Source organism: Mirounga leonina, unplaced genomic scaffold (assembly GCF_011800145.1).
Source record: "Mirounga leonina isolate KUSES-001 unplaced genomic scaffold, KU_Mleo_1.0 Mir_154, whole genome shotgun sequence".
Taxonomy (NCBI): Eukaryota; Metazoa; Chordata; class Mammalia; order Carnivora; family Phocidae; genus Mirounga; species Mirounga leonina.
This window is the reverse complement of record NW_023270389.1, coordinates 60,222,042-60,237,766: the sequence shown is the minus strand read 5'-3', so window position 1 is coordinate 60,237,766 and position 15,725 is coordinate 60,222,042. Positions and strand designations below refer to the sequence as shown.

General features: G+C 40.4%; 1 protein-coding gene and 1 pseudogene across 1 annotated transcript in view; both read right to left on the bottom strand.

Annotated features, from left to right (window-relative positions):
- KMO (kynurenine 3-monooxygenase) overlaps positions 1-15,725 on the bottom strand; it is a 53,158-nt gene that overhangs the window by 35,686 nt on the left and 1,747 nt on the right.
- LOC118014547 lies at positions 5,445-7,253 on the bottom strand (annotated as a pseudogene).

Genomic DNA, 15,725 nt, shown 5'->3' with positions numbered 1-15,725 from the left:
TGTTTGGAACATAATAAGTACCTGATTAGTATTTGTCAAATGTATAAATGAATGGTAGATATTACATTTTTAAATAAAATTTGTAATGAAACCAAGTCAAAATTTATTGAGCATTTATTATGTATGATTTAATCTACTAAACTTTAGGGATCTAAAGGCTATCCAGCTAAGTCCTTGGGCTCAATAACACCTAATTCAGTTAAGAAGAGACAAATAGATAAACCAATCAGTGCTTAGCAAACCACTTTTGAGTATAAAGGCCCACTTTTTACGTGAACATTTTACAGATCCCCAGCATTATTTAAATTTCTAATATGGGTTGGTTAAAAATATATATATAATGAATTTAATCATAAAACATTTACATATACTGGGGCACCTAGGTGGCTCAGTTGGTTAAGTGACTGACTTTGGCTCAGGTCATGATCTCAGGGTCCTGGGCTCCATGCTCAGCAGGGAGTCTGCTTGTCCCTCTGCTCTCTCTCTCTCTTTCTCTCTCTCAAGTAAATAAAAATCTTTCAAAAAAACATTTACATACACTTTAATAATAATTATAGTTGACTCTTGAACAACATGGGGGTTAGGGGTGTTTGACCCCTGCACAGTCGAAAATCCACCTATAACTTTTGACTCCTTGAAAACTGCTAATAGCCTACTAGTAGCTAGCAGCCTGTTAACCAGAAGCCTCACTGGTAACATGGTAATACATATTTTGTTTGTTATGTATTATACACTGTATTCTTACATATAAAGTAGGCTAGAGAAAAGAAAATCATAAAGAAGAGAAAAATACATTTATATGACTGTACTATATTTATTGAAAAAATCAGCACATAAGTGGAGCCTTCATAGTTCAAACCCAGTTGTTCAGGGTCAATTGTGTATGCTTGAGTCATACAATTTTACTCCATTTACCCAACATTTTGCAAGCCTATAGATTGAGAGACATTTCCTAGCAAAATAACTCTGGACCCAGAGGTGGAAATCAATGATAAAAAAACATAAGGAATAAGTACTTAGAGAACAAACCAGAAAAGGATAAATTTTGCTCCGAGGGATGCAATAGGGCAGACTCTATTTTTCAGAGATGGTGATAAAAATATCTCCCATCCTTCAAGCTCTTCTGTAGTTACGACCTTGACACTCCTTCATCAAAAGATGGAGTTCATTTCTCCATTTCCTTGAATCCAAGAGGGCCTGTGATAGCCTTGATCAATAAAGTGCAGTAGAACTGACACTTGAGCTGTTTCTAGGCATGGTCCTTAACTGGCCTGGAAGCTTCTGCTTCTTGCCTTTTGGAAGCCGGTGATCATGTGGGAAGAGTAAATATCTCTAGGCTGCCATGTAATGAAAAACCCAAACCACAGGGACAGGCCACTTGCAGTTGTTCTAGACAAGAGCCTCAACTGAGCTCTTGACTCACCACCAGCCCATACCAAGTACCTGCTGTGGGAGTGTGCCAGCTTGGACATTCAGCCCACTCAAGCTCTCAGGTGATTGCAGCCATATGTCAGACCATTCTCAGAACTGTGAGGCATAGTGATAGAGTGTTGTTTTAGGCCACTAGGTTTTGGGGTGGCTTGTTACACAGCAATAGATAGCCAGAACAAAGGGATTGGTAAAACAAACTCCATGGAAAACAGTACTTTTCAGTTGAACTTTGAAGAGTGAGACTATTTTGACATCTAGAGAAGAAGCAAGTTGACAAAAGAGTAGGAATCCTTTTGGAAATTTAAAAACAATGCTCAAGAGATACAGAAAAATTATTATTTGAAAAATATTTATTGATTCCCAAGTATTACAAGATTCCTTGCTAGGCATTGAAAGTGATCCAGAGAAAATAGCAGCCCTCAGGAAGTTCACGGTCCTGTCTAGGTCTATCATTTTTTCTAATATTATTTGTATATTTGTATTTAACACATATATATTAATTTTTTTCCTATGTGCCAGCCTTGTGCTAGGTGTTAACGATACAACAGAGAGCAAGATATACCCAGGCTTCTTGAGGGGATTCCAGTCAATTATAACACAAGATGATCAACAATAGGAGAGGACAGAGAAAAGACCCTCAAGCCAGATTACGGGTGTGGAGTGGGATAGGATATGACTTCCTGGAGACCACAAGAATGCACCAGCTAAGGGTGGGTGAGTCAAGAGGAGGGTTTTCTAAGTAGAAGGCACACACGATAAAGATTAAAAGTATCTACTAGAAAGAAGGAACAGAGAAATCGGATTTAGGAAATAATAATGCTCATGTATGGTAGCCATGAAGTGGTTGTTATGCTCAGCAATCTACTCTACCTCATCTTTACAGCCTCATGAAGGAGGTACTGTTGTTATCTTGTCTTACGGGTACTGTCATTGAGGCAAGAGAAGCAAAGTGGCTTACCTAAGGTAACACAGCTAGTGAGGGCTGGAGTTGGTGTGAAGATTCAAGTGGATCCTGTCTGGTTCCAGAACGTGAGCTTTTTATCAATAAATTAGAAGAGTGTCTGAATACCATTGAAGACACAGTTGTAGATGAAGACTGCGAATTTATAGTGGCACCAAGATGTGAGGTTATGTTATATTTTTTCTTGCAGCCTGAATTTCTATGCAGAGGATTGGAACCAAACAGGGTGGGGTTTTGGCCATGTGGATGGGATGGAAAGCAAGGACTTGAAGATTTTACTTGGACTGATGGACAGTAACTCCAAGTTGGATGAAATGGAAGGAAGACAGAGGAGGGCCCCTGAACAGGGAGAAGTAGGAAGTCCCTGTGAAGAGCAGATGTAGCAGCAGGAACTGAGGCAGGAAGTTAGGAGATTTTTAATCAGAATCTGAGGTCTGCCTCTATTATCTTAGATGGGGCAGTTCTGTGGGATGACGAGGTCCAAGTCCAACATGGGTCATGGGACTTGGAGGCTGAAGTATGGTGGAGATGGAAGATATTGGAAGCATGTAGTTCAAGGATGAAGAGGCTAGAGATTCACATGGGTCAGTAATGTGAACTTTGATAGTCGCTCAGGGTGATGGCAGTGCTGGGATATAGATAAAAGATGATGTGAACGTGCTGAAGTCTTCAGGACTGGGGGTAAGTGACTCAGAGTTTGATGACAACAGAAGGGAGGATGGCTTTGGAAGGGAAGGTAGCAGCGAGAAGTAGGAGACAAGAATCACAAAGATAGATGGGGGCACATCTGGGAGATGGGAGGCCTCAGAGGTTCTCAGCAGCTCCCTGGTGGATGTGGGGGCTGAGGAGAGGGCTGCGCACTAGGTCAGAGTTTAGGGCCTATTTGTCAGTCCAGAGGCAGGCACAGGCAGACCCGATTCCTCTTTTATTTCCTCCAGTTTTTACTCCTCTGCTCCAAGACACCTTGACACCTACGCACTTATGTTTGGGGTTTTTTTTGTTTGGTTTGGTGTTTGTTTTTTTGGGTTTTTTGGTTTTGTTTTTGTTTTTTAAATAATCCAGTGGTTCAAGCTTGAGCTCCTCTCACCATTCATTGATACTGTGTCCACCAAACTTTCTTCGTATCATTCAGTTTCTGTAGACTGACGATAGTTATTTTAAGAACTTAGTCCCTATTTAAACCATTAAGTGTGTGGAAAGGTTTCAAATTTAATTTTTACAAAGCAATCCACATATTTAATATTCTGTAAGGCCAACCAAGAAATCTATGCTCAACCATTTGGTTAAAATAAATAAGCCAGGGTTGGGGTGGGGGATGAACAAATGGATCACGAAGGATTTTTAGGACATTGAAAATACTCTCTATGATATTTTAATGGTACCTACATGATATTTTAATGGTACCTACCAAATTCACAGAATGCAGCTCAATGTACACTATGGACTTTGAGTGATGATGTGTCCATGTAGGTTCATCACTTGCACTAAATATCCCACTTCGGGGGAGGATGCTGATAATAGGGGGTGCTGTGCATGTATGGGAGCTGGAGATACTGGGAAATCTCTGTATCTTTCCCTTAATTTTGCTGTGAACCTAAAACTGCTCTAAACAAAAGTTATAATAAATCAGTTTTCCCTGTGCAGCCACTCCTGAAATTATGAACACGTTAATTATTAGCATTTGATGTGTCTGAAGAGATCATGACAAATTGTATTCATTTTAATCCCTCTATCTGATTGCTTTCCGTTCAATTCCTCAATCTGAAGTGACTTCCTCCCTGATTGCTGGTATCACTTTCCCAGCAGTGGTCAAGCTGTCTCCACTAATAGCATGACTTGGTGCCCAGCACAGAACACTGTGTGTCTCAACAACTTTTCCATCACTTTTCACTCCTTTCCAGCACAGCCCTAGAGCCTTTTATGTTTCACTAATCACAGCTCCTTTGATTTCACCACAGGTGATTTCCCCTGTTAAACACAAAAATCTTAAATCTCTTTCTTCCTTCTCTGCTTTCTTCCGATTTATGAAAAATTGCCCGTCTATCTACATTCCTTCCATTTGTGTGTTAAAGACTATCTAGTAAGGGCAATAGCAGTAACAAGTTTTCATTAAGGAAGAGAAAACTGGAAGGCTACAGTGAAGTTGATACAATAAAGTTAATTTCTCCCAAAGGCTATATTGTTCTGTGGCATTTAGAAAACAATTAAGGAGACAATTAAAGGCTAAATGGAGTAAGTCTCCCTGAAGGAAAAGAGAGAGGTTTGAGAAACTTCTCTTTCTTTCACAGCACATAATTCTCACTGTTCCTTTTCTGGTGGAGAGCAGGATGGGGAAGGATATTGATCAGGAGACCAACAGGATCAGGAATGTTGGAATAAAGCTAGATGAAGTAATTTGGAAGTAAGATTAAATATAATCTTGGTTCATGAAAAGTCAAGTGTTGGAGAGAATGAAGGCCTGGAGGAACTCTTACACATTACTAGCGATGACCTCTGACAAATCTACCTTGTCTCCTCAGGGCGTACATCCAGGAGACACATGCCAGAATGTTCAGAGCAGTACTTTTCACAACTAACATACAAACAAAAATACTGGAAACAATCCAAATGGCCATCAGGGAGGAATGAACAAATCAATTATGGCATATTCACACAATGAAAGGCAGTAATATGAATATTTTAGTAATACTATAAATGAAAAGAATAAGTCCCAGATGATTTCATACTGCATGATAGTCTAATAAGGATGAGTAAAGCTAAATCACAGATATACATATATACATAATTTTTAGAAGTATATATGCATATTATTTATGTTACAGATATGAGATAAATATATCACACATACATAAAACCTACATATATATATATACATACATATATATATGCAAGAGAATGATAAACACGAGATTCAAGGCAATGCTTATAATGGGTGAGGGAGAAGCACAGAGGTTGATCTAAGTCACCAGCAATGTGTTAATTCTAGTGTTGAGTGGTGAGTTCAGTTACTGTTGCTGCTTATTATTATTAATAAACAAAAAAAAGTAAATAAAAGTCTTCTCCAAGACCATGGTATGCTCATAGTATGTTCTGAAACAAAGACTATAATTCCAATTCTGTGTAACTAAAGTTCGAGTAAAACTAAAAGAAACGAATACTGGTAGATATTATATAGGTCCAGCCAGAAGGATTAGTAACATGGCTAATAAAGTGCTTTTTTTTTTTCACACCAGAATGGGCAAATATTGCCCAAGTAAAATTCTACTGTTAAAGCTGAAACAGGTTTAAGGCCATTCAAGTTCAAGCACAGAGAAACTAATCTTTCAGAGCCCCATCTATTTTTGTTTGAAGAATGTGATCTTCCTTCCAACTTGTGGTCTTAAACTTCTGTTTTACAAAATCCAAAAGGAAAATACAGAAGAAATCAATACAATAGAGGTTATAGTAAATAAGAGTAACATACAAAGCTATAATTAAGATGAATTAAAGAAAGCCAATATATTACAATTGTAAAACTTGCTTGTTACTTGTTGAATCAGTCCCACACTAGAAGTTAGGTAATACATACAATTATTTTCAAGTAGATTACTTTATGTTGCTCTAACGTGTTCTCTTTACCAGTGCACTGTTAAAACTAACCAAAGCTCTACACACGTGTATTCCCTTACAATAGCAGTATACACTACGGCTACCTGCAAAGCTGTCATTCTCAAATGACAATTTGAATGAAATTTGGTGAATGAAAGGAAAATAAATTGGGAAAATTGGTGAATGAAAGGAAATAAAAAGCAGAGAAGTAACATATTAAGGAGAAATAATGGGAATTAGAAGCTTCATGCAGTTCCGCTCTTTTAATCAGCCAGCCAGCTTGCTAGCAACAAGGGATGGTTTCTGTTGAGGAAGGTCATGTGCAGTGGGAATGTGGTCACCAGTGACCTCTGATCGGGAGCTGCAGTGGGAAGCTGCTTGTTCTTCATTTTGGCTTTAGCCATATTGTAATCCCCAGAATCAAAATATTTTTGCCCCTTCTGTAATCATTTCCCTATGAAATCTGAACCTCCAGGCTTTTGTCCCAGATGAGGATATCCTGCTTTTAATTTTGCTTCTTCAGCTTTCTCTGGACTAGTCACTTTATCTTCCATTTCCTTCTGCTCCTCCGCGGAGGCTGCCTCAGGGACTTCCAGGGACATACGGCTCCCTCTTACCCTGCTTCTCCAGCTCTGCCACGCCGAAGGTACTCAAGTGCTTTTTCCGCTCTACCTTTATTTCCCCTTCTCACTTTCTATAAAAGGGGCTTAATCGGGACGGTCAGTGCCTTCTTTAGTGGTTACGCTGGCAAGAAGGCTAATTAGACCTAAAGATATAAAAGGAAAGGAAAATGTGTGTACACCATTGTGAGCCCACCACAAACTCTCAGTTAAGGCTCAGCTGGCTTCTGAGCATAACCAGACATGAAGGTGGTGAGGGGACAGAGGAAATGGGACCGGGCTGGACACCTGGGGGCAACCCACACTTTCCGTGATGTGAGTTCTGGCAGTTCTGCCTTGACAGTTCTACCAAGTTCACGGACAATGATGAAACATCTCTATATTTGTTCTGAGGTATCCAAAGTCCATTAAGAGTAAATTGTTTTGATCATAGAATAATCTGCACATCAAAAATTTTAATAACAACTAGTCTAGCCTGTTTGTGCGTGAGCAGAGCTCTGAGGAGATTGTTGGTTACGTAATTATGGATTGACCCTTTTGTTCTATTTTTCTGCCTTCTTTTCCTGCCTCCTCTTACTTCCTTCTTTGCAAGTCATGTACTTTCTTTGACCCCATCCTGGCCCACTCTGTTGATGATTAACTTACCATTTAGGAACACTGTTTGAAAATTTCTTTTATGTAAATGCTGAAGTATGCTTCTATGGTGTTTCGCTGGCCTGCTTTTTTTTTTTTTATATTTTATTGGGGTGCCTGGGTGGCTCAGCTGGCTAAAGCATCTGCCTTTGGCTCGGGTCATGATCTCAGGGTCCTGGGATGGAGCCCTGTTGTAGGCCTCGCTGCTCAGCGGGGAGTCTGCTTCTCCCTCTACCCCTCCCCTCTGCTCATGATCTCTCTCTCTCTCTCACGTTCTCTCTCTCTCTCAAATAAATAAATAAAATCTTTAAAAAAATAAATAAATACTTTATTTATTTATGAGAGAGAGAGCACAGGAGCCTGGGTGGGGTGGGGGGTTGGTAAGAGGGAGAGGAAAAACTGATTCCCCGCTGAGCAAGGAGTCTAATCTCAGGGCTTGATCCCAGGACCCAATCCCAGGACCCGATCCCAGGACCCGAGGATTACAACCTGAGCCAAAGGCAGATGCTTAACCAACTGAACCATCCAGGCGCCCCATTGCTGCCCTACTTTTATCAAGAGGATTCGCCAAATTTCCGTGGGTTCCCATGTGACCACTCCAGCAATGATCATTCAAGTGTCCAGTGATAATGAGAAAACTGTACCTTTTAATTTATAAATGCTGACCCTAGTAGGAAGGGGCATGGTGATTATAAAAATGTCATGTATTTTATGCCTCTTTATTATAATGTGCTTGAAATTAACCTGATAGTATAATATTAAACATGTGTCAACTCCTTTTGACTTAATGAAATGTATAAAACTCTCCCTAAGACTTCTAGGCCTTTGTGAGTTTGTCACCAAACAGAAGAGCCTGTTTATACCTCCCACTCATCCAACTATACTTTGATTTCTCAAGAATTGGATCTTTGAACATATGAATGTAATGAAAAGAACCAGATTGTTAGCGGCACTCACCATGAAATAAGCACATAAAAATGTCTTCACACTTGGTTAGTAATGATTCCATCTACTAGAATTGCACATGCTATTATTGCATATGCTATGTGTTTTCATATTTAAACCTTACCCTGAACTCACTAGCCTGTATCATCTGGATGTGGTCTCTGAGGCCAAGCATAGTTTTGATCTTCCTCCTTTGATGATGATGACTTTCTGTGGGGGTTCTTAGGACTTTTTCTCCAGCCTTGATACCTCTCCTGAACTCATCTCTGACTAGTGAACCTCTTTCTACCTGGGGGGTCATGCAGGTCTCTCCCTCTCAACATGCCTCAAATCCAAGTTATTCCCCTCCCTCAAACTTCAAACCTCCTCCTTCTGGATTCCATAGCTTAGAAACTAGCAGCTCTGCCCACTAGTTCATCCAACCAGGATACTTCAGGGAATGTTTAACATCCCTTTCTACTTGCCAATATATATTTAATTAGACAACAAGTCTTGTTGATCTCCTTGAGACTTTTTCAAGATAGACTTCCTACCCTACCCTCCATTCTCTTTTCAGAGAGCCCTGAAAAGCTTTCACCTGAACTACTCCGATGGATTTCCGAAAATCCTTCCTTCCCAGTCTCCACCTATTAAAGCCATGCTCCACACTAGACTAGGTGTCTCCTACAACAAAAATTAGAGGATGCATTTTCTGTCTTATATTCCTTTATTTGTTCCTCATACATCTGTGGGGAAAAGTCCCCAATTTTCAATATGACCTAAAAGATTCTTACATGTGACCGTGACCTCTCTTTTCAGTTCATTTTTTGCCCATTCCCTATCTGTAATAAGCATACCAAAGTTACTGCATATTTCCTGACTGAATATGCCATGCATTTTTACACTTACATGCCTTTGAATACAATGTTCCCTTTGCCTGAACAATCCTTTCCTGCTTTCTCCATCTGGAAAATGTTTAGTCTTCTTTCAAGACTCATATTCTCAGTGCAATTCTTCTTGATACCTCTCCTCCTCCAAAAGACTTATTTGCCTTTTCTTCTGTAATTCCACAGATGCCTCTATGAATATGTGTTTCAATATCTCCCACGATGAACTGAATTATTTATTTACATTTTCATCTGACTCTCCCACAGGCTGTAAGTGCCCAGAGAATAATGATATTTGTAAAGCTTGTATTTTATCATTTTCTATTTCTAGTCCAAACCACAGAACCTGATACTTAGTAAGAAATTGGTATTTTTTTAATAAAAAAATTAGAAAATTAGATAAACATGAAGGAAAAAAGTAATGTTCCACAATCTTACCACCAGAGAGAACCAGTGTTAAAATTTTCTATGGATATAAAACACGTAATATTTCTTTTAAAAATAGTACCAGGTTGTAGATTTTATGATTTTGTTTTAAAAAATGAACAGGATCTTGTGAATATATTTCCATGTCAGAAAATATTTTAAATCAAAATATTAAACAATCGCATTACATTTCATTGTACACAATGCCCTTATATTTGGACATTGAGGTTATTTTAATTTTTTGGCTTGTGAACAATCATATGGCACCCATTCATTTCCTTTGATAAGACTGAAGTAATGAAGGGGCGCCTGGGTGGCTCAGTTGGTTAAGCGACTGCCTTCGGCTCAGGTCATGATCCTGGAGTCCCGGGATTGAGTCCTGCATCGGGCTCCCTGCTCGGCAGGGAGTCTGCTTCTCCCTCTGACCCTCCTCCCTCTCATGCTCTCTGTCTCTCATTCTCTCTGTCTCAAATAAATAAATAAAATCTTTAAAAAAAAAAAAAAAAGACTGAAGTAATGAAATGATGCCCCAGCGGCTCCTGGGCCTTAGCACGAAGGGCAAATAAAGATAACAGCAGAATGAAAGAGGACAGAGAGGAGAGGAAGAAGGCAAGCCAAAATGAGCTGGAGAGAGGATGCTGACAGCTGTGAGTGTTGGAAGATTTGGCCAGATATCTTGGTTTGTTTTGGGAATAGCTACAAAGCAGGCGAAAGAAACTGAGAGTGTGTGGGACAAGTTATTTTTATGGTTTTGTTGTGAGTTTTGAATATCCCCCAGACCGGGTGTTTTTGAGAGACCACGTTAAAGATTCTTCATTGTGTTTTATTTCTCCTAGGTTGAAGAACAGTTGTGTCTCTCAAGGCAAGGCCTCGCTGAGGTCTTGGGCGGATGTATGTGTGGATCATGGACTAACTGTCCGAGAATATCTGGGGCCTATTGAAAAGGAAAGAAAAACAGGCAGTTAAACTTTGAGCTGCCTGAAGTTACTGGTTTCATCTCAGATACTGCTCACAAAGCAATAAATGAAGCAGGCTCTGAAGGGTGAGTTCTCTGTATCACATAGGTCTAACAGCAGAATTTATGGGACACCTTAACAGGCTGTCCGGGTAGCAAAAAAATAATCTCAAAACGTTAGTCACACCTCCTGGAGAAATGGTGATATGGCTAAATAATAAGGGAGACAGCTAGAATAAATTTGTTTGATGAGAGGGATTGGAGCACAAGGAAAGCTACAAAAGAGATTGAGGAGAGCTAGAGCGTGGGATCAAGACTTGTCCTTAGCTCAGAGCAAATTCAGGATGACCTCTACAGCCACAGAGAAATCCATTCCCCTTTTGTTGGTAGAGGGTGCTAGATATTAGTGCAGAAATGAAGTGAGCATTTCTCACATACAAGGCTCAGTGCCTGGGGAGTAGAAATCAAGAGTGGAGTGAATAGAGTTTTATTTACTTTCATATCAATAAAATAAGAATACAGGCTCATAGTAATTATGTTCTTTACATGGATTGTCTCATTAATATTTGCAGAAAAATAAAACAGAGGCCTTGGCACAAGACTATAAAACATTCGATGGTTTCTATGTGTCTAGGATATTGACTTTGGCATAAGTGAAAATTCTGGGTGACATTTGATTTCTGCTTTTATAACAACTAGATTGAGAACAAAGATAGAGATGTGTGGATAAGGAAGGGTGAAAAGGAAGCCATGGAATTTTAGAGTTAAAAGACACAACCATCTAGTGTTCTGAGTGATTTTCTGATTGCAGTCTCAGCTGATTTTAGTCCCCTCGCTATCAGATGCTTTGTCTCATTCAGGTGAGGTGGAGAGATCCTAAGAACAGACTACAGAAACCCAGTCTAGGGCCAATCCAGCACCAAGACACCTCTGACCCTATAAATCCTCAAGAGAAATCTAACATTTTTGACTGTGACATACACCCTCTCCTAGAGTCAAGGTGAAGTTGCTTCAAAGGCAACTTCATGAACAGAGGTCACTAACCTGACTCGAACACTGGGAGAGAGGGCATGATTATGGACAACAAGTCGTAAAGTTCACGAGTCTCCTTATTCTGATGTTTCGAAAGACTTTACCCTCTCAATACCTTTTCAAGGAGCATTTTGCTGATCAAACACAGGGATAATGGATCTCAAAACAATGTGTAGTGGGGTTGCTTGTCGGCAGGGGAGACAGAAGGAAGGCTTCAATGCTACCCTATGATACATCTTTGAACATGGGCTCGGACAGCGGGCCACAGCTGAGCCTGGAATCTTTGGTAGCTCTTTCAGCTAGAGCTCTTGGCTTCACCGCAAAAATGAGGGCTCAAGGAGCTGTAGCTGTTGCTGAAAGAGTGCCCTTTGGCTCCGCTCATTTCTACCTTACAGGTAAACACTGCAAACAGTCACCAGAAGCAGGACCTGAGTAGGAACATAGCTTGAGGATATTGGACAGGTTAGAGAGACTTTCTTTTGACTTCATTGGCTTGTCACTTTGTAAAAACAGAAAAGATATTACTAACACAGAGTACGGCAGCCTGTGTGGCAGTTTTTCCCCCTGAGGCTACAGAATCAGAAAGCTGCACCCATAGACCTCCTTCCAGCCTGAAAGGCAGAGGTTGTTTGTCGAATCCATTTTCAAGATCATCTTTCAAGGACTACATTCCTTATGACACCATTCTGGTGGAAAACATTGCCTTTCTTTTAATTGCCCCCAACTTGTAAGCACATGATTCCCCACTTCTGAAAGCAAACTCATGCACACAAAGTATGTTAGTGTGTTTGACGGTATAAGGCACTGAGATAACCTTTATAAAAAGGAAGGGAGCAGGACCCAAAGATAAGACAATCTCAAGATTTAGAAAAGTAAATACCTTTTATGGGGAAATAAACCATGCATATCAATAACTTTTATAGGATGAAGCCTGTGATAGAGGCAAACAGAACCCTGGGGGCATTTTCAGGAGAGAAAAGGCTTTACAGGATGACCCTTCAGCTTCCCGGAGGTAATGACATTGGCAGGGGGCTTGGGGAGCGGTGTTTCACATAAGGAGAAAATGTCTAAGTCGATACAGTGATCTTTCTAAATATTCAGATTAAAGTTTTTTTTTTTTAAACTTTCACCAGTTTAAGATCATGGTTTCATTTCTTTCACCTCTAGTTTCTCAATAAGAGTTCCTTCCTTGACCTGTTGTGTCCTTCTGACCTCTTTGACTTGACAGGTCTTCAAAGAAAAGAAATTAATTGGTCTATCACAGGGTCAGATGATCACTTACAGTGGGGCAAGGACAAATTCTTAGGGTGGCTTCTCAGTGGGCAAGGCTACTACTGAAAAAAAAATAAGATAAATTCACTGTATCCTTTGGACTTTTTTTTTTTTAAGTTTTACTTATTTATTTTAGAGAGAGAGAATGGGAATGAGCGGGAGGGGCAGAGGGGTAGGGAGGGAGAATTTCAAGCAGACTCCACACTGAGCAGGGAGCCTGACGTCAGGCTCGATCTCTCGACCCTGAGATCAAGACCTGACCTGAAACCAAGAGTTTCAGACACTACCCAAGCACCCCTCCTTTGGACTTCTAAGGAAAAGTTCTCAACTCTGTTGTAGCTTTTCCCCTTAGGGGCTGGGGAGAGCCTTTCATGTGTTAGACAGTGTAAGGTACTAGGATATGGCCCGTTGGCAGGAAGAGATTGGGAAAGGTGAACAGAAAGACACAAGAAAGAAGTTGAGAGAGAAAATTAATTTGTCCTTTGTGTTTTAATTTAACCTTCTTGAATTGCTTTATTTAATACTTTATTTCATGATATGCTCAAAATTCAAGGTTTTGTCCATTGTGACATTTCCTTCATTGTCCTATCCTTAAGAGAGTTTTTTATCCCTCTTTTTCATTCATCTATCAAATACTAACTAAATACTAACAATAAGTCATGTTGGACATGGTTCCAGCCACTGGACTACACTGGTAAATATAAGCTTGTATTCTAGTTGGAGTAGATATTTAATAGGTTAAAATTAAAACAAATAAAGGGTGTAATTCCAGATGCTGATGAATAATATTAAAAAAACATAAAACAGGGAAATGGTGAAGCCAGCCAAGTAGACAGGCTCAGTTCAAGTGGAACCTTTGGTAAAGAGTTGGATTTTATTTTATTTGCAATGGGAAACCATTGGAAGGCATTGGCAAAGAGTTATAATTACCAGACTTACGTTTTAAGAGGATGGGTGTGGCTGCTATGTGGAGAATGTACTGTCCGTGGATAAGAGTAGAAGCTGTGGGACCACACAGGAGGTGGATGAGGGATGATGATGGTCTGGACTGGGATGGTAGCAATGGTCAGAATTGACACTGATTTTGGATATAGAGCCACCAAAGCTTACTGGTGGAGTAAAAGAGGAATGGAGGTCTGCGCATAAAATGAAAAAAGGAATCAAACATGATTCCTAGGCATGAGCCTGAGCAATAAGGTGGATAGAATTCCTTTGCAGAGGAGTTTTAGTTTAGTTTAGTTTTTTTTTTTTGAGAGAGAGAGAGAGCGAGTGTGAGCAGGGACTGGGAGAGGGAGAGAGAATCTTAAGTAGGCTCCACACTCAGCCCAGAGTCCAACTTGGAGCTGGATCCACGACCCTTCATGACTTGAGCCAAAAATCAAGTCAGGCACTTAACCAACTGAGCCACCCAGGCGCCCCAAATTTTAGTTGCTTTTAATACATATCTTCTATGTTCCAGCATAGGCATGTGCACAGATAATGAAGTGGTTACATGACAAAGGGTTTAAGTGTTACTCAGCGAGAAATCCATGGATGACCCCACATATTTATGCCTCCCCAAATCATATATGCAATCACACATTTGTTACCTCCCCTTTGCTAAGAGACCTTCTAAGAGGTGTCACTGCTGTTCCCATAGCCCGAGTCTTGGACAAACGCAACAGTGTCTTAACTGGTCATCGTGTCTTAAAATCTCCACTCCTTCTCCACACACTAGCTCGAGGAGTCTTTTAAAATCACAACTCACTTTCCTGCCTAACGTCCCCCAGTGGTTTCCCATGTTACTAGGAGTAAAATCGAGTCTTCTTGCCCTGCCCTCGTAAGACCCTAGGGGAGCTGGCTCTCTCAGCTCTCCTGCCTCAGGAGCTCCTCTTCTCTAGCCTCACTCTTTCTGCCTTTCTGTCTGCTCCTTGAACACCTCAGGGTTTCTCTTCTGGCTCTTTCCTCTGCCTGGAATGCTTTCTGTAGCCCCGCACATGGTTGCTTCCTCCTATTATTCAGGTCTCTGGTCATATATCCTCGCCTCAAAGAGGCCATCCCTGACCATACTCCAAACAGATGCCTGCGAAGACTTTCTACAGCCCTGCCCTATTTGCATTTCTTTACAATGTCTATCTCTCACTGAAATTATTTGTTTTCTTCTCTGTTCTCTTTTCACTTCTCGGGAACGTTCACCACTGTATTCCTAGTAACTAAAGCAGTGTTGGCAAATAGCAGGCAAGCAGTGACATTGTGGTGAATACATGCATCTCACTTCATGCAAAATTTTGATAGGAAAGACCTGGACTGAGGCCCCGTATAAAGAAATGACAACATATGTCACATGAATTGACCAACATGGCATGTGACAGCATTCGTTAGCATACTGAAATCTAGAACCAGAAATGTTAGAGGAACTTGTCATAGTACTTTGGGTGAAAAGAGCATAAGGAAGGCAGAACAAAAGACAAAATTGGCATATACTTGATAAATAAATGTGTGGTATAAACTATACTAATCTCTATACAGCCTTGAACAGTGTCTGGCACATATTAGGCTCTTAAGAAATTTTTGTTGAGTAAATGAATGAATGAATACCTATGAGCTAAAAGCCTACAAATGAGTACAGCAAAGGTGAAAACAAAATGATTAAGCTTTTACCAATGGTGATACTTATATTCCCAAGTAGGAGTTCTCTTGAGGGGGGGAAATACAGTCTACTTGAGGCAGCCCCACATGAAACAGACCAGCTTTGGTAAGATAACAATGGCAGCGGAGGAGAGACCCGTCCCACATCTTCTAGGTGTGGGGCAAGGCTCTGCAGATTCATCTCCTATGCCCAGTGACAGGGGAGCCCCTCACTCCACCACCTTACATGCTCCATGGGACCAGACAAATAAGTCAGGAGACCAAACAGGTGCTATTCCCACTAGCAAACATCCAACATAACAATTTTGCATTAGCTTTTATTCTTATTATTAGTATAAACTGAGTTATTCACCAAATGAGGCAAATGT